The sequence below is a fragment of the Haematobia irritans genome, chromosome 3, assembly GCF_050003625.1.
Source record: "Haematobia irritans isolate KBUSLIRL chromosome 3, ASM5000362v1, whole genome shotgun sequence".
NCBI lineage: Eukaryota > Metazoa > Arthropoda > Insecta > Diptera > Muscidae > Haematobia > Haematobia irritans.
In genome coordinates, this window is record NC_134399.1 from 16,421,511 (window position 1) to 16,442,009 (window position 20,499).

Below are 20,499 nucleotides of genomic sequence, written 5' to 3' on the forward strand. Positions count from 1 at the left end.
TATAATCTAAGGTCACATTACCTGAATCGAAATAGAAGTCTTCCATACTCTTCTAAATTATGCAAATTCGTGATTTTTCAAATTCCATACAAGTCTCCTTAAAGTCCCCTTTTTCCATTCCTTCTCTATTCTCACATAAATTTAGTTTCCTTTTATCTTAAGCCAACCCAAAAACCCTTGAATTAAAGAAATATTCCAAAATGAATGATAGCCACAAAATATACTATATATTTTGCGTCTTATTGTAATTCCCAAAAATATGCAACGAATATTTTATATTAAATTCCATTTTCTGCATCACTATATTTTACCTTATCAGAACTTTGCCAAATGCTTGCAAATAGCTTCTTTTAGGTGTAAAACGTAACACACAAAAATACCTTTCTCATAAACCAGACCCAGTGGTTGGACCTAAAACAAATAAATAAATATTATTTTGTTTTTCTCGATTCTAAATAAATCAATTTTCCACCAGCATAGCTTTTATTTGCCCAAGAATGACAGATTCCTATGACAGCTCAGAAAAAAGAAAACAGCAGAATGCTAAGGAAATTCCATCAGTCATAGCTAAAATACTAACATACTACCTCCTACATATATTTGATAATATTTGCCATACTTTTTCTTGATGCCATGCAACGCGCCCTATGGTATGCTATGGAACCGAGAACAAAAAAACAAGTGGAAAATCACTGAACTATTTTATATTGCTGGCAATGACTGTCTGCATTGCTAGATGTCATAGCATCTAGCGGCTATGGTTACCATGAAGAAGAAGAAGGTTAGATAAGTATTTGAAATGAAAGGGTATTATATGCTGAGGGAAATGGTATTTTGTCCCATATTTATTCCACTATCAAATTGCTAGCATACTTTCAGGTGGCATTCAAATTAAGTTTTCTTTCTCATGCATGCCAGCAATGTGGATATTCATACCGCACAACATTTCCCAATGTATCCGTGTCATAAATATATAAAAATATGACTTCATACGCATATAGAAAACAGAGGGGAAAAAAACATATAAATTGCAGAGATTTTACTCCAGCAGTAGCAGCAGCAGTACACCACTGATGAGGAATCGTTGTGAATAAGTGTTAACATAAAAATGAAAAATTGTCATTTAATGTTATGACAATCCAAGCTAGGAGTACTCAATAGAAAAAGCCAGTCAAGCTATGGAGCGAAGAGAGTATAGGATTCGTTGGTGTTTTGAAACAATTTTCCATAAGGCGCCAAATATGGCACATAGCAAAAACAAAACACCCAAAAAATATCCACAATCCATAAGGCATAACGAACCAAAAAAAAACAAGTATGTACGGCCGTAAGTTCGGCCAGGCCGAAGCTTATGTACCCTCCATCATGGATTGCGTAGAAACTTCTTCTAAACACTGCCATCCAGAATCGAATTACTTAAGTTGCGGTAACGCTTGCCGATGGCAAGGTATCTTAAAACCTCCTAATACCATCTTCTAAATTGTATGTAAGTCCATACGTGGTATATTTTAAATCAAAAAAGATCGATCCAATACGTTATAATTCAGTTTGACAAAGTAGACATAAAAATTTGACAAAATTTTCTACAGAAATAAAATTTTAACAAAATTTTCTATAGAAATAACATTTTCACAAAATTTTCTATAGAAATAAAAATTTTGACAAAATTTGCTATAGAAAGAAAATTTTGACAAAAATTTCTACGGAAATAAAATTTTAACAAAATTTTCTATAGAAATAAATTTTGACAAAATTTTCTATAGAAATAAAATCTTGGTAGATTATGTTTGGCTCGAGAGGCAACCATGATTATGAACCGAATAAAATTTTAACAAAATTTTCTATAGAAATAAAATTTTGACAAAATTTTCTATAGAAATAAAATTTTGACAATGATGAAAATTTTAATAAAAATTTAACAAAATTTTATCTAGAAATAAAATTTTGACAAAACTTTCTATAGAAATAAAATTTTGGTAGATTATTTTTGGCTCTAGTGGCAACCATGATTATGAACCGATATGGACCAATTTTTGTGTGATTGGACCAATCTTGGTATGGTTGTTAGAGACCATATACTAACACCACGTTCCTAATTTGAACCGGATCGGATGAATTTTGCTCCTCCAAGGGGCTCCAGAGGTCAAATCTGGAGAACGTTTTATATGGGGGCTATATATAATTATGGACCGATATGGACCAATTCTGGCACGGTTGTTAAAGATCATATACTAACACCATGTTCCAAATTACAACCGGATTGGATGCAATTTGCTTCTCTTTGAGGCTTCGCAAACCAAATCTGGAGATCGGTTTATATGGGGTCTATATATAATTATGGACCGATGTGGACCAATTTTTGCATGGTTGTTAGAGACCATATACCAACATCATGTACCAAATTTCAGCCGGATCGGATGAAATTTGCTTCTCTTTGAGGCTCCGCAAGCCAAATCTGGGGATCGGTTTATATGGGGGCTATATATAATTATGGACCGATATGGACCAATTTTTGCATGGTTGTTAGAGACCATATACCAACACCATGTACCAAATTTCAGCCGGATCGGATGAAATTTTCTTCTCTTTGAGGTTCCGCAAGCCAAATCTGGGGATCGGTTTATATGGGGGCTATATATAATTATGGACCGATGTGAACCAATTTTTGCACGGTTGTTAGAGGCCATATAGCAACACCATGTACCAAATTTCAGCCGGATCGGATGAAATTTGCTTCTCTTTTAGGCTCCGCAAGCCAAATCTGGGGATCGGTTTATATGGGGGCTATATATAATTATGGACCGATGTGGACCAATTTTTGCATGGTTGTTAGAGACCATATACCAACACCATATACCAAATTTCAGCCGGATCGGATGAAATATGCTTCTGTTAGAAGCTCCACAAGCCAAATCTGAGGGTCCCTTTATATGAGGGCTATACGTAAAAGTGGACCGATATGGCCCATTTTCAATAGCATCCGACCTACATCGATAACAACTACTTGTGCCAAGTTTCAAGTCGATAGCTTGTTTCGTTCGGAAGTTAGCGTGATTTCAACAGACGGACGGACGGACGGACGGACGGACGGACATGCTCAGATCGACTCAGAATTTCACCACGACCCAGAATATATATACTTTATGGGGTCTTAGAGCAATATTTCGATGTGTTACAAACGGAATGACAAAGTTAATATACCCCCATCCTAGGATGGAGGGTATAAAAATATTGGTGATACCGTGGATACCGAGAATATTTGTGTATTGATTTAGCAAGAAATCTCTATGGCAAGGAACAAATATATTTTTGCATCTTCCTGCTGGGTAGGCGGAGGGGGATGAGGCTTTGAGTATATTTGTGAATCGATATAAATGGAAACCTCTGTATTGACATTATGAAATTGAAAATTGTTTGTTTGACTACAAGCTGTGAATTTGTTTTGGCATACTTTCAGGCTGATCTCCGAAAAATTGAATGTACTTTGTAAATGAACCCCATCCCCCCTCAAAAGGCATTCATAATAAAGTCATAGATATTGTATTTCAAAAATCTCTATAATATTAAGAGGGCAAAGAGGAGGTAAAGACTTCGAATTATCCATATTGCTATTGCTTTTGTCACACTTAAAATTCTATTGTTGATGGCATTAATTTGCCCCCAAAGCTAAAAATTCGGTGATTTTCTTTATTATATTTTCTGTTATTAGAGCATACTTTATGGCACTTCAATGTAATTCTTTTAATATGGTGTCAAATTTATGCGATTTCATTTAGCTTTAAGGGCATGAAATTGTATTGTGTGTGTGTTTTTGTATTCGTATTTTATTGTTACGCTTTGTTAAAATATGTCTTTGGCAAAGAAATTAAATTTGTGAAAGAGAACAAAACAAGAACAAATGCGAAAAGTCTTGCAAACAATGGGAATAAAATTAAAGAAGTCCATTATGGGTTTTGCAATTTGTTACATTTAAGTACTTGAAATTTAATAAAAATTTAGTAAATAATATGAAGTTCATGTTTTAATGTTAATGGTACATAAAATGAAGGCGCCTAGAGTAACATTCCAATAATGGACCTATAGATATGTTCATACCCTCCACCATAGAATGGGAGTATATTAACTTTGTCATTCCGTTTGTAACACATCGAAATATTGCTCTAAGACCCCATAAAGTATACATATTCTGGGTCGTGATGAAATTCTGAGTCGATCTGGCCATGTCCGTCCGTCAGTCCGTCCGTCTGTTGAAATCACGCTAACTTCCGAACGAAACAAGCTATCGACTTGAAATTTCGCACAAGTAGTTGTTATTGATGTAGGTCGGATGGTATTGCAAATGGGCCATATCGGTCCACTTTTACGTATAGCCCCCATATAAACGGACCCCCAAATTTGGCTTGCGAAGCCTCTAACAGAAGTAAATTTCATCCGATCCGCCTGAAATTTTGTACATGGTGTTAGTATATGGTCTCTAACAACCATACAAAATTGGTCCACATCGGTCCATAATTATATGTAGCCCCCATATAAACCGATCCCCCGATTTGGCTTGCGGAGCCTCTAAGAGAAGCAAATTTCATCCGATCCAGCTGAAATTTGGTACATGGTGTCAGCACATGATCTCTAACATCTATGGAAAAACTGGTACACATCGGTCCATAATTATATGTAGCCCCCATATAAACCGATCCCACGATTTGGCTTGCGAGGCCTCTAAGAGAAGCAAATTTCATCCGATCCGGCTGAAATTTGGTACATGGTGTTAGTATATGGTCTCTAACATCCATGCAAAAATTGGTCCACATCGGTCCATAATTATATATAGCCCCCATATAAGACGATCCCCCGATTTGGCTTGCGGAGCCTTTAAGAGAAGCAAATTTCATCCGATCCGGCTGAAATTTGGTACATGGTTTTAGTATATGGTCTCTAACAACCATGCAAAAATTGGTCCACATCGGTCCATAATTATATATAGCCCCCATATAAACCGATCCCCAAATTTGACTTCCAGAGCCCCTTGGAAGAGCAAAATTCATGCGATTCGGTTGAAATTTGGTACGTGATATCAGTATATGGTATCCAACAACCATGCAGGAATTGGTTCATATCAGTCCATAATTATATATAGCCCCCATAAAAACCGATCCACAGATTTGACTTCCGGTGCCTTTTGGAGAGGCAAAATTCATGCGATCTGGTTGAAATTTGGTACGTGATTGTAGTATATGATTTAACAGCCATGCCAAAAGTGATTCATATCAGTCCATAATCATATATAGCCCCCATATAAACCGATCCCGAGATTTGGTTTTGGAGCCTTTTGGAAGAGCAAATTTCATCCGAGTCAGTTGAAATTGGTACATTGTGCTAGTATATGGCCGTTAACAACCATGCCAAACTAGGTCCATATCAGTCTATAGTTATATATAGCCCTCAGATAAATCGATCCCCAATCACACAAAATTGGTCCATATCAAGTTCATAATTGTATGTAGCCCCCATATAAGCGCCCCCTATATTTCAATTCTGGCTCTCTACCACGTATGGACTAACTCATAATTTAGAAAACGATGTTAAGAAGTTTTAAAATACCACAACCCAAGTAATTCGATTGTGGATGACAGTCTTTCGTAGAAGTTTCTACGCAATACATGGTGGAGGGTACATAAGATTCGGCCTGGCCGAACATACGGCCGTATATACTTTTTTTCCTTTTTATATATCTAAATCAATATTTTTATTATTATTGGTATTATTTTCGGTTCGATTCCTTCCTAATAAACCAATAACAACTAAAAGATCCGAGGAACTCAGTTAGAAACAGTAGATCCGAAGAACTCAGTGGTGGAACTGTAAAATATCTGAAAAACTCAATAAGGAAGAAGAACTTAGCCAATAAACTGTAGAAGATCCAAAAAACTCAGTGATGGGACCGAAGATCCGAAGAACTCTTGGCTAGATCTATAAAATCGGAGAACTCAGTGGTGCAACTGTAAGAGATTCGAAAAACCCAGTGAGGAACAGTGGAACGAGAAAATCGCTGTGGCGGCACTACAGACACGAAGACCTTAATGAGAAAGAAAAACTTAGTCCGAAGAACACAGTGAAGGAAGTGTAAATAATCAAAAGAACTCAGTGCTTGAGCTACAAAAACCAAGAACGCAGTGAGGAAGAACTGGAGAACTCTGTGCTGGAACTATAAAATCGGAAAATTCAGTGGTAGAACTGTAAAAGATACAAAGAACTCAGTAAGGAACAGTGGATCCGAAGAACTCAGTGGAGCAGCCGTAGAAGATCTGAAAACATCAGCGAGGAAGAAGAACTTAGCCAATGAACTGCAAAAGATCCGAAAATCTCAGTAATGGAACCGGAGATCCGAAAAACTCTGGGTCGATTTATAAAATCGGAGAACTCAGTGGTAGCACTGTAACAGTTCCGAAAACCTGAAGAAGGAAAAGAACTTCGCCGGTGAACTGTAAAACATTCGAAAAACTCAGTGATGGATCCAAAGAACTCTGGGGTAGATCTATAAAATCAGATAAATCAGTGGTACAATTTTAAAAGATCCGGAAACCTCAGTGAGGAACTGTAAATAAAAAAAAACACAGTCGCGCACTACAGACATGAAGACCTCTGTGAGAAAGAAGAACTTAGTCCAAAGAACACAATAAAGGAAGTGTAAACGATCCAAAGAACTCAGTGCTTGAACTACAGACATGAAGAACGCAGTGAGGAAGAAGAACTTAGTCAAGCAACTGGAGAACTCAGATCCGATGAACTCAATGAGATACTTTAGATCTGAAAAATGAGTGGCGCAACTCAGGAACTTAGTCCGATAAATTAATTGGTTGAACTATAAAATCGCAGAACACAGTGAAAGAATTATAAAAGATCAGAAAAACTCAGTGAGTAACAGTATATCTAAAGAACTGACGGCTTGAGCTATATACCTGATGAACTCAGTGAGGAAAAATAACTTGGTCGAGGAACTCAGTAGAGTAGAACTGTAAAGGATCCGAAAAACTCACTAGGGAACAGTAGATCCTAAGAACAAAGTGGTAGAACTGTAGAAGATCCAAAGAACACCATGAGAAAACTTTAGATCTGAAGAACTCAGCGGTGGAACTGGAGCATTGCAAATGCGAAGTCATGGAACTACAGCCACGCAGAAATCAGAGGTGGAATTGTAACAGACCCGAAGAACATCATGGGAAAACTTTAGATCTGAAGAACTCTGTGGAGAACTGTAGATACGAAGGACTTAGTGGTGGAGCTCAGTCGAAAACTGCATATCTGAAGAACTTAGTGGTGGAACTTTAAACCGAAGACTATGCAGAACTGTAGTTCCGTGTTCATTACAGTGTAGAATTCAGTGAGGAACTGTAAAAAATCCAAAGACCTCAATAATGGATACGTAAAACCGAAGAAAACAGTCGTGGAACTGTAAAGGATATGAAAAAAGTGGGAAGAACTTAGACCTAAACCTGCAAAAGATTCAAAAAACTCAGTGGTGGAACTACAGTAATGAAGAACTGATTGAAGAATTACAAGATAGAAGTGTAGATCCGAATGAGAAGAACTTCATCGGGAATCTTTAAATCCAAAAAATTCAGTAGTGGATTAGTAACACCGAGAAATTTAGTGGTAGACCTACAGCCACGAAGAACTCAATGAGGAACTGTTGATTCGAAGATCTCAATGGCGGGGTTGTAAAACCGAAGATTAAGAAAACTTTAGATCCGAAGAAGAAGATGCAAAGAACTCTGAGGTGAAACTGAAACCCCAAAGAAATCTGTCGTGGATGTTAAAAGAATCAGAAGAACTTCATCGGGAATCTTTAGATCCCAAAAATTCAGTAGTGGAATAGTAACACCGAAGAACTTAGTGGTAGACCTACAGCCACGAAGAACTCCATGAGGAACTGTAGATTTGAAGATCTCAGTGGTGGGATTGTAAAACCGAAGATTAAGAAAACTTTAGATCCAAAAAGTCAATGGTGTAATTGTAAAACCGAAAAATCTGAGGGGAGGAATTGTACAGATCGGAAGAACGCAGTCGTGGAACTGTGAAAGATCAGTGGTAGAGCTATGTTACAGAACTTAGTCGGAGAAATAGATAACATAACCCATAAGTGGAAATCCAAAGAACTCAGCGGTGGAACGATAGTTTCGTAGAAACCATGAGATCCTTAGAAATCTATGGGAAAACTTTACATCTGAAGATTTCACAGGTGGATCTATATACACTAAGAATTCGATGATGAGATTGTAAATTGGGAAAACCCCATGGTAAAAATGTATAACATTCGGAGAATTCTATGGGAAAATTTGTCGTTATGGAATAACGATACATATGATCATCGGTTACATTTCACCGTTTAGAAATATTTTCGTCAATAGGAATTTGTTTTTATGTGTCCTTAAATCTGGGACTAAAGATGTGAACATTGGACGCGATATTCACATTTTTGGCCAGTGGATACCCATCGTTAAGAGTACTAATACTCCTGCAGTGACGTTCGATTGCTTAATCCTTTTTAGCAAGATTGAGGAACTGTTCATAAAGGACGTTGAGAGCTGGAATAAAATTCTGAAATCGCTTGCTGGCAAAGGCATGGGTAGTGATACGATCGTAGAGATACATAAGTTATACGTGGGGGTCCCACGTATAACTTATGTATCTGCACTCTTTCCGTAAGTAACACTCAGTAGAGAACACCGCGTTACCAACAGCGACAGTTTGCCATTCAAAGACACCTGAGGAGCAACTCCATCATGCCCGCCAAGAGTCCTAATAAACCCAAAACATTCGACTTTAGGATGGAATAAAATTGAATTTGTCATCCGAGTCCCCTCTTCCGCCTCCAAATATCCATCTGCGGATAACAAAAGTAAAATGCCTGCAGTGATGTTCAATTGCTGTTCCATTTTAGCAAGCATGAGTAACTGATGACCAAGAGCATTAACAGAAACAACAAAATCCTGAAGGCGCTTGGTGGCAGAGACAAAAAAAAAGGAGACGATTGTGGAGCTACATAAGTCATCTCTTGATAGACTAAGTTGCTCAGATCTAGACTCCTGGCGTCAGCGATACGCAGTGGAGAACATTCGACTTTAGGAAGGAATAAAATTTAACTGGTCATCCGAGTCCCCTCTTTCGCCACCAGTTATTCATCTGCAGATGGTTGCTTTATCTTTAGGGTACATCAAATACTTCATCCTATGAATTGACAAAAGTTAAATGCTTGCAGTGACGTACGCTTGCATATTCCTTTTTGGCAAACATGAGGAACTAATGACCAAGAGCTTTAAGAGCAAAATCCTGAAGGCACTTGCTGACAGAGACAAAGAAAAGAAGACGATCATCGATATATACATAGGGCATCCCCTGATAGACTTACCATTTCCGCCAGTACGGATACGCTCGTCGAAATATACATAGGGCAGCCACCGTAGTGCAATGGTTTGCATGCCCGCCTTGCATACACAAGGTCGTGGGTTCGATTCTTGCTTCGACAGAACACTAAAAAATTTTTCAGCGGTGGTTTCAAAGCTTCTCTAAGTGGTTTCACTGCAATGTGGAGCGCCGTTCGGACTCGATTATAAAAAGGATGTCCCTTGTCATTGAGCGTAACATGGTTAGGTTAGGTTAGGTTAAAGTGGCAGCCCGATTAAATTTCAGGTTCACTTAGACTATGCAGTCCATTCTGTACCACATTTAACTAAAAGTTAATGTTAATGTTTTTGGAGAAATCTAGTTGGTTCCACAAAAGTAAATAATAGAGAAGGTTGGTTCCACGAAAGTAAATAATAGAGAAGGTTCAGTGGTTAAGACTAGAAGTGCCCATATACCTATTACATATGGGCACTTCTAGTCTTAACCACTGAACCTTCTCTATTATATACTTTCGTGGAACCAACCAGATTGCTCTAAAAACATTAACAAACTGCTTAAGTTAACGTTTTCCAGGTCCGCCAGTAATCTAAAGATATACGCTCCTAAAATTCGCTTACGCCTTACACAAAAAGCAGGACACTCACACAAGAGGTGTTTAATTGATTCCTTTTCCTCCACGTCATGACAGCTTATACAATAGTCATTATACTTCGCACCTATAGTTTTTGCAAATTCGCCTATCAGGCAGCGACCCGTTATAGCAGATATTAGGAGTGCTATCTGACGCCTTGAAAACACTAGCATATCTAGTGTGCGGTTTAAGTTTAAATGGGGCCATATTTGCTTGGTGTCGTTACAACCCTTGCAATTCTCCCATCGAATATTGGCCATCATAACAGCCTTCTCACGCAGTAAGAGCTTGCAGGTGGCCAGAGGCATACCAACAGATTCTAGTTCCCCTGGAATATGTAAAATAGTTCCCAGCCTTGCTAACACATCTGCTTCGCAGTTCCCCGGTATGTATGGCACCCATATTAGGTGAATATTGTACTGCTCAGCCATCTCATTGAGAGATTTGCGGCAGTCTATGGCCGTTTTCGAGTTATGGAACACAGAGTCCAAGGATTTTATTGCAGGTTGACTGTCTGAGTATATATTAATGCCAATATTTGTTGCAACATTACTTCTCAGCCAATTCACCACCTCTCTTATTGCCAATATTTCATCCTGAAAAACACTACAGTGATTAGGTAATCTTTTGGCTATTCGAATTTCCACATCTTTAGAATATACTCCGAACCCCACTTGTCCATTCAATTTGGAGCCATCAGTATAGAAATCTATATATCTTTTATTCCCCATCTTTTATTCCCAACAGTGAGGCGGGGTGTACACCCCGCCTCACTGTTGGGAATTATAGTTTCAAACTTTTTGTCGTTAGGCACATCTGGCATCACTTTGAGGACCGAACTATGGCCGTACATTTTTTCCGACCACAGCGATAGCTCGCGCAACCGCACAGCCGGAGTGCCTCTGTTCACATACCTTTGTATGTTTGCTTGTCCTAGTGTGGCTGAAATACGTCTCTTTATTAGAAGTTCGTCTAACAGCCTAAGTATACCTGGATCAACATTCAGAGTTGTCAGTCCATTTAATATCGAGCTCGGATGGACGTTATTGAACGCCCCTTCGATGTCTAGAAACGCCACGATTGTGTATTCTTTGACAGATAGTGAGCTTTCAATAAAGCTGACTAGTTCATGCAATGCGATCTCAGTAGACCTGCCCATCGAGTATGCATGCTGTCGTTTCGAGAGCAAACTTGAATCCACGCTAGTTCTAAGATACATGTCTATCATTCTCTCTAGGGTCTTAAGTAGGAATGAGGATAAGCTGATTGGTCGGAAATCCTTCACACTCGAGTGAGAGGCTTTTCCTGCTTTAGGTATGATGACGACTTTTGTTTCCCTCCACTTTTCTGGAATATATGCTAAGTTTACACATCGTTTATATATCACCGTCAACCAGGGGATAATTCTTTCAGCCACTGCTTGTAATTCCGCCGGAGTAATTCCATCAGGTCCGGGGAATTTGAATGGTCCAAAGCTATTTAAAGCCCATTTTATTCTAGATTCCGACACAATTTCCTCGATAGGAAATGACCGCTGAGCCTCTGTTACACCGCCAGAACATGGTTCAACCGTCTGATTTCCAGGGAAGTGTGTGTCCAAAAGTACCTCCAACGTCTCCTCACTGGACGTTGTCCAATTTCCCTCCGATGTTTTAATGAAACCTGGAGCGGTGTTAGTGGATGCTAGTACCTTCCGTTGACTGGAAGCCTCTGACGTATTCTCAATACTGCTACAGTAATCACCACAAGAGTTTTGTTGAGACCTTTTCAGTTCTCGTTTATATGTTCTCAGATTCATCTTGTAAGTGTCCCAATCATCCGGAGCTCTTGTTGTAGTGGGTATTTAAGATTCGGCCTGGCCGAAGTTACGGCCGTATATACTTGTTATACCCACCACCATAGAATGGTGATGGGGGTATAATAAGTTTGTCATTCCGTTTGTAACACATCGAAATATCGATTTCCGACTATATAAAGTATATATATTCTTGATCAGGGAGAAATTCTAAGACGATATAACGATGTCCGTCTGTCCGTCTGTCTGTCTGTTGTAATCACGCTACAGTCTTCAATAATGAAGCAATCGTGCTGAAATTTTGCACAAACTCGTCTTTTGTCTGCAGGCAGGTCAAGTTCGAAGATGGGCTATATCGGTCCAGGTTTTTATATAGTCCCCATATAAACCGACCTCCCGATTTGGGGTCTTGGGCTTATAGAAATCGTAGTTTTTATCCAATTTGCCTGAAATTTGAAATCTAGAGGTATTTTATGACCATAAAGAGGTGTGCCAAAAATGGTGAGTATCGGTCCATGTTTTGGTATAGCCCCCATATAGACCGATCTCCCGATTTTACTTCTTGCGCTTATAGAAACCGCAGTTTTTATTCAATTTACTTGAAATTGGAAATCTAGAGGTATTGTAGGACCACAAATACGTGTGCCAAAAATTGTGAGTATCGGTCCATGTTTTGGTATGGTCCCCATATAAAACGACCTCCCGATTTGGGGTCTTGGGCTTATAGAAATCGTAGTTTTTATCCAATTTGCCTGAAATTGGAAATCTAGAGGTATTGTAGGACCACAAATACGTGTGCCAAAAATTGTGAGTATAGGTCCATATTTTGGTATAGCCTCCATATAGACCTATCTCCCGATTTTACTTCTTTGGCTTATAGAAACCGCAGTTTTTATTCAATTTACCTGAAATTGGAAATCTAGAGGTATTGTAGGACCACAAATACGTGTGCCAAAAATTGTGAGTATCGGTCCATGTTTTGGTATAGCCCCCATATAAAACGACCTCCCGATTTTGGGTCTTGGGCTTATAGAAACCGTAGTTTCTATCCAATTTGTCTGAAATTGGATATCTAGAGGTATTTTAGGACCATAAGAGGTGTGTCGAAAATGGTGAGTATCGGTCCATATTTTTGTATAGCCCCCATATAGACCGATTTCCCGATTTTACTTGTTTGGCTTCTAGAATCCGAAGTTTTTATCCTATTTGCCTGAAATTGGAAATCTAGAGGTATTTTCGGGTCATAAAGAGGTGTGCCGAAAACGGTGAGTATCGGTCCATATTTTAGTATAGCCCCCATAAGAACGATCTCCCGATTTAACTCCTTGGGTTTCTAGAAACCGTAGTTTTTATCTGATTTGCCTGAATTTGTAAATATTCTGATATTTTAGGCTAACAAAAACGTGTATCGGATTAAGTTTTTATCGGCCCATTTGATAATGCCTCCATATAGACCGACTTCACTTCTTGAGGGTGTAGTAAGCGCACTGATCATTTGCTTGAAACTCAAATTTGCTTGAAACTCAAGGTAAAATTTCCAGATTTTATTTCTCGGGTGAAAATCTACAGATTTAAAATTTCAAATCAAGACGTTATTTCATAATTTTCTTGCACACTTACAATAGATTTTAATTCCTCTAAAACTCAAACAAAAATGGTTCTTATAAATCCAAAATCTGATATAGTCTTCATAGGTGAAATCTTTAAATTTATCTGCGGGAAGTGTCCTCAAGTCCTCTAGCCCTCCTGAAATTTCAAAGGAAACCCTAATATTTGGTTCATGGTGGTGGGTATTTAAGATTCGGCCCGGCCGAACATAGTGCTGTATATACTTGTTTTTTAGTAACATTGTGCTTCATCCCAGAACATAAGCCGATTTAAATTTTAGTTCTAGAGATTTTGTAGAAGTACAAAAAATTGTCTCCAAACCGGTTAAGATATAAATATTTGTATATGGGAACGTAAACCCATGTAAAAATGAAGGAGATGAGATGGTAACACAAATTTTGGTATACAAAGTGGAGAAGAGTATAGTCGGCGACCGTGACAGGACCAGGAGAGTTTGTTCTGGTCAAAAGAAATTAGCATTTATTATCTTCGAGACGAATTATTTCATCATTGAGAATTTTGTCATCGAAAGGTCATACATTAGTTGTTAGAAAGTAGAAATGTAGGACAGTACGTTTTATGCGATTAAAGAGCAATCACCACAAACCCTCATCGAGTTTTCTTTTTTTACCATACATAAATCTGAATGATTTCTTCATAGTTAAGTCATGACGAGATGTCATAGAACTTCAGCTGGTATTGATATTTCGATGCATCTTTTCACATTGTTGGTTAGGGTACAAAAAAAGTACTTCATCCTATGAATTGACAAAAGTAAAATGCCTGCAATTTCTTAGTTTGTATTGCTCAATTCAAAAACTCAAGTGAATTGCATTGGAAAATTTATTGAAAATATTTTTTTTTTTTATGAAATGTAAACACATTCTATAGAGAATTCTTCAAGTGTTTGTGGTCTCTTGAGTTTAAATCATTCATTGAACCACAAGAGCTTTATAAAGAAATCTAGAAGTAAGCTCTTCATTTAGATTCTTTTTCTTGAAAGCCATCCCTAAAGTATGCTATAGTTTTTCTTTTCCTCCTGAGTCGTTGCTATAGCAATGTAGAAAAAAAGAAAAATATTATCCACATATTTAAGATGTTATTCACAAAACTCTAAACAAGTTGTCTTGTTGCTGATGTCTTTTCCAGTGGATAAAGGAAAGAAAAAACCGAAGTCATAGCATTTTCCCTAATGTATAAATTATGAAGTTTTTTTCATTGCATTGCAAAGGGAAAAAGAAAACGAGTCGTCTTTTTGCTGTTTACGACACATCATCGAAGTTTTTGTCCTTATAGTAGTTTTAGTTGAATGGTTGGATTTTCTTTAGCAAAATTTTACCTTGGAGACAGCTTAGGGGATTGTATTTTTCTTGGGTTGGTTTTTCTTCTTCTTCCTGGTTTTTTGTATTTTAAAATATGAATTTTTATGGTAGGTTGGCCTTTATGCGATGGCACAAGAAGCCAGTAGCAAGATGAAAACTTTCCATATGCCTCTACCCTTAAAACCACTAAAAATGATTAATTGATGACTCTGCGGAATTTTCCGCCCGTTTGACTTGACCTTTCCTGGTTTGAATTTGCTTAGGTCTTCCCTCTATGCCTCCAAAAAGTCGCTGAATCTGACGTTGTTTTTGGAAAAGCCTTACATCCTGGTTACATATGCTGGTAGTTAAATTTCCATTTTGGCACGTTTTTACCATGTATCTGTCGTTTTTCCCAAAAAAAAACCGCCACCTCCCCGGGGTCTCTTTTGAAGCTACTGCTCATGTTTCGGCTCGTTATTATTGGCTTAGACTTTAGTCATAAAACAATTGCCGTTGCCACAGGCCATGTAACCTTTTTAGCTGTACATGGAATGGCTGCTTTACCACTTTGCTTTTGTCTTTGATCTTTCTAGTGGCTCTGTGGTAGTGATAGTGGTATTCTAACAGCGGCCATTCTTTCTTTTGCTGGCTTTTGTTGCCTTTATGGTTATTGTTAGTTCAGTGACTTTAGACCTAACCTTTCTCACACTGTATGGAGAGCTTTGAGATGGTTCATAGCACAATCGTCTAGAAATATCCTCAAAAATATTGGCAACAAAATGCAAACAAAGGATAGATGGAGAAGACATGAAAACAGCTTCAAACTGTGCAAACTTGTCGCTTAGCATATTTTTTTGGAGTGAGGAAACGAAATTTTCTGTTTTAATAATTTTTTTTTTTGGGGGGGGGGGGGGGGGAAGGATGTCATAAATCTTTTTGGGGATTTTTGTTTTTCCTAATTTAGTTATCCACAAATATACAATATTAATATTGTTTTGGACCACATACATTATGTGGCCATGGAAATGTGTTTCGAATTTTAATTATAGTTCAAAACCTATACAAGCCTCAAGTATATGTTATCAAGGCAACAAAAACAAGTATATACAGTAGTAAGTTCGGCCGGGCCAAATCTCGTCGATAACTTTTCCAAGAGAAAAGTTCATCGTCGACAACTTTCCCAAGAGAAAAGTTCTTCGTCAGTGACTTCTCCCACAGACAAATTCATCGCCGATGACTTTTTCTATAGAAAAGTTCGTCGACTATTTTTCTCATCGTCATCGTCGTCCTAGAGAAAATTTCATCGTCATTGAATTTTCCTATTGAAAAGTTCATTGTTGAAGAATTTCCATATAAAAAAAAATATTCTCAATGAATTTTCTTATGGAAAAGTTCAACGTCGACGACTTTTCCTACAGAAAAATACAGAAAATTTTATAAACACTGACTTTCCCTACAAAAAACTTCATCTATACAAAATTTTCTCCGTCGATGACTTTTCTTATAGAAAATTGACCCACCAATGGCTTTTCCCATGGAAAACTTCATAGTTGATGATTTTTCCTACGAAAAAGTTCATCGTCGTCCTATAGAAAATTTTACCGTTGACGAATCATATAAAGAAGTTCATCGTCGATAACTTTTCCAAGAGAAAAGATCATCGTCTTCAAAGTTTTTCTCTTGAAAAGTTTATTGTTGAGGCATTTTCCTATAAAAACATTTATTCAATGAATTTTCACCGTCGATGACCTTGCCTATTAAAAGTTTCATCCTCGATGACTAAAAAGTTCATTGTCCAAAATTTTTCCAAGAGAAAAGTTCGTCATCGATGACTTCTGCTACAAAAAAATTCATCATAGATGACTTGTCCTATTGAATAGATCATCGTCGATGACTTCTCCCATATAAAAATTCATCGCCGATGACTTTTCCTATAGAAAAGGTCATAGTCGATAACTTTCCTTGTAGAAAATTTCATCGTCATTGACTTCTCCTATTGAAAAATTCATCGTTGAAGAATTTTCCTATAGAAAAATTTATTCTCGATGAATTTTCCTATAGAAAAGTTCAACGTCGATGAATTTTCTTATCGTAATGTTCACCGTCGATGACTTTGAGGTTCAAAGTCACTTAAGAGGTTCATTCTCCACGGCTTTTATTATTAAAAAATACATCGACTATACATTTTCCAAAAGAAAAGTTTATCGACGATAAATTTTCCTATAGCAAATTTCATCGTCATTGACTTTTCCTATATAAAGATCATCGTCCGTGATTTTTTCTACAGAAAATATCAATTTCAATGACTTTTCCTATACAATAGTTCATCATCAATGATTTTTCTTAAAGAAAAAATCATCATCAATAACTTTCCCTAAAGAAAACTCACTTTTCCTAACGAAAAGTTCTTAGTCGATGATTTTTCCTGTGGAAAATTTCATTCTCGATTACTCGTATAAAAAGTTCATCATTAGTGACTTTTTCTATTGTTTATTCATTGTCGATGACTTTCTTTCTAGAAAAGTTCACCGTCATAGAGAAATGTTCATTGTCGATAACTTTTCCTATAAAAACATCGTCGTCGATGACTTTTGTATCGACAAAAGTTCATCGTCGGTACTATTTAGTATAGAAAAGTTCATCGTCGATAACTTTTCCAAGATAATTGGCAATTTAAGTTTTTCATATAAAAAATTTGATTTTTTGAGGATTTTCATCTAAATTTTGATTTTTGGGGGGTGGTCACGAATTAAGGTCCTTTTGGCTCTAGGACGCATATTTAAGGAGATATGGCCAATTTAAGTTTATTTTTTGAGGATTTTCAGAAAAATTTTGATTTTTGAGGGGTGGTCACGAATTAAGGTCCTTTTGGCTCTAGGACGCATATTTAAGAAGATATGGCCAATTTAAGTTTTTCATATAAAAAATTTGATTTTTTGAGGATTTTCATCTAAATTTATATTTTTGAGGGGTGCTCACGAATTAAGGTCCTTTTGGCTCTAGGACACATATTTAAGGAGATATGGCCAATTTAAGTTTTTCATATAAAAAATTTAATTTTTTGAGGATTTTCATCTAAATTTTGATTTTTGAGGGGTGCTCACGAATTAAGGTCCTTTTGGCTCTAGGACACATATTTAAGGAGATATGGCCAATTTAAGTTTTTCATATAAAAAATTTTATTTTTTGAGGATTTTCATCAAAATTTCGATTTTTGAGGGGTGGTCATGAATTAAGGTCCTTTTGGCTCTAGGACGTATATTTAAGGGGATTTGGCCAATTTAAGTTTTTCATATAAAAAATTTGATTTTTTGAGGATTTTCATCTAAATTTTGATTTTTGAGGGCTGGTCACGAAATAAGGTCCTTTTGTCTCTAGGACGCATATTTAAGGAGATATTGGCAATTTAAGTTTTTCATATAAAAAATTTGATTTTTTGAGGATTTTCATCAAAATTTTGATTTTTTGGGGGTGGTCACGAATTAAGGTCCTTTTGGCTACTACTGAAAAGTTCATCGTTGAGGAATCTTCCTATAGGAAAGTTCATCGCCGATGCCTTTTCCTATGGAAAAGTTTATTCTTGATTATTTTTCCTATAGATAAAAAGTTTTTATAGGAAAAGCCAATGATGATGAAATTTTCTATAAAAAAAGTTATCGACTATGAATTTTACTACACGGAAAGTCCTCGATGGTGAAGTTTTGTATAGGAAAATTTTAGCATCGAAGACTTTTTATAAAGAAAAGTTCGTTATCAATGACTTTTAATATAGAAAATAATCATCAGCTACTTTTCCAACTAAAAAGTTCTTGGTTGAGAAATTTTCCTATAGGAAAGTTCATCGTCGATGTTTCTTCCTATAGAAAAGTTCATGCTCGATGGCTTTTCTACTCGGAAAATTTTAACATCGAGGACTTTTTATAAACAAAAGTTCATTATCAATGACTTTCTATAAAAAAGTTCAACATCGTTGACTTTTCCTAACGAAAATAAACATGAGCTACTTTCCCAACTAAAAAGTTTATCGTTGAGAAATTTTCCTATAGGCAAGTTCATCATCGATGGCTCTTCCTATAGAAACGTTCATACTCGATGATTTTCTTATAAAAAATTTCATCGCCACTCACTCTTCCTATAGCAAATTTCATCGTCACTGACATTCCCTAAAGAAGATTTCAAAATCGAAGACTTTTCCTGTTCAAAAGTTCATCGTTAATGACTATTCTTATAGAAAAGTTCATAGACAATGACTTTCCCTATAGAAAAGTTCATAGGCGATAACTTAGCTTAGAGAAATTTTCCTCCCTAATAGCTTTCCTTATAGAAAATTAAAGTTTTACTTCAATTGCTTAATGACTTACCCATTTTTTTACCCTTTTTATATTTGCAGATATTTTCAACTGAAATTTTCTTAAACATTAAGCAAAGCGGCTATCATATATACCCGAAAGGTAAGACAAGACCCGAATTTAAATAGATTTTCAAAATAATGAAATCACAAGGAATAAATAGCTGATATGAGAGTTGATGCCTTTTAAATCTACAAAATTCTTATAATTCTTTCATATTTTGTTTTTCTCGATTTAAGGCCTTTTTATTTCCATAGCTTAAAGCACTGATTTTAATACGAGTTTCGCCTCGTCAAAACTTTTTTTTAATAACCTTTATTAAATATTTAGAACTATCAATTTTCTGTTGTTTGAAGAAGACTACATAAAACGCCCTCCTAACCTATGGAACTTATACTTAATATTTTGTCTTTAATACTTATACGCCCCCTTGTCACATGAATAAATATTAATTATACACACCCCCTGACCTTTGCTATATTAAATATAGATTTATTGGCTACGGACCAATAAATCCTTTAGACATAGATCATTTCCTTCCGAAAGCTTAACACGCTTCTCCCGCCCTTACAATAGGGTATGCTTATTTTCTTTGCCTCTTAAAATACCATAACCATTTTCACATCATTTATTTATAGCCTATGACTTTCATCCCTTGATTTTTATAAAAACTAGACTTTTATGAAGGAGTTTCTCTTTCTCACAAAATTGCTTTCATTTATGCTTCCCCAACACCAGGCTCGTAAAACCGAAATTGCTTTAGAATTTGTCATAATTTCCATATTTACGCTAAACTAGTCATCAAAGACACCATTATCATCAATGCCATCACCATCACCATAATCGTCGTTTAGACGATTTCCATATATAATACAACAACAAAAAAACAGAAACAGAAGAACAGAGCAAAAATAAAATAACAGCTAAGCAAATTTGTTTTGCTAATATTTTCTACAAAGCACAAATTAGTTTCACGTTTCACAATTTCATGGTGTTTTTTTTTTTCTGTTTTGCTCAAAGCCTCATTTCACTTCCTTATACATCAGAGAAGCAACAAAAGAACAAATTTACATATGAAGTAGGATTTTTATTTATGTAAATACATATTTATAATATTTTCATTGTTCCCCAGATGATGAACACTAAAATGCAGACACCAACTCGGAGAATAAATAAGAGAGGGAGAGAGACCGTCTTTCCATATACATTCACGAGTTTCGAAGGACATTCTCTGACAAGTACAAATGTTTTTTTTTTAGTTTACCACCCACTAGAGGGCGCTGACATTGTATATGAATCCAGTGTCATAAATGAATAAATGAAAAAAAAAAAACACACAAAAAAACATTTTGCGTGGGTCTAAATGTAAGTGTTGTGTCTTTTTGGATAAGGTAAATGGATCTATTCACA

The 20,499-nt window shown here is 36.5% G+C and overlaps 1 protein-coding gene across 1 annotated transcript in view; it reads left to right on the forward strand.

Annotated features, from left to right (window-relative positions):
* The window catches only part of LOC142230234 (uncharacterized), a 487,637-nt gene that overhangs the window by 199,163 nt on the left and 267,975 nt on the right, over positions 1-20,499 (forward strand). Inside the window, exon 4 of the mRNA XM_075300874.1 lies at positions 19,131-19,191. The gene's annotated coding sequence lies outside the window, so the exon portion shown is untranslated. The remainder of the gene's footprint in view (positions 1-19,130; positions 19,192-20,499) is intronic.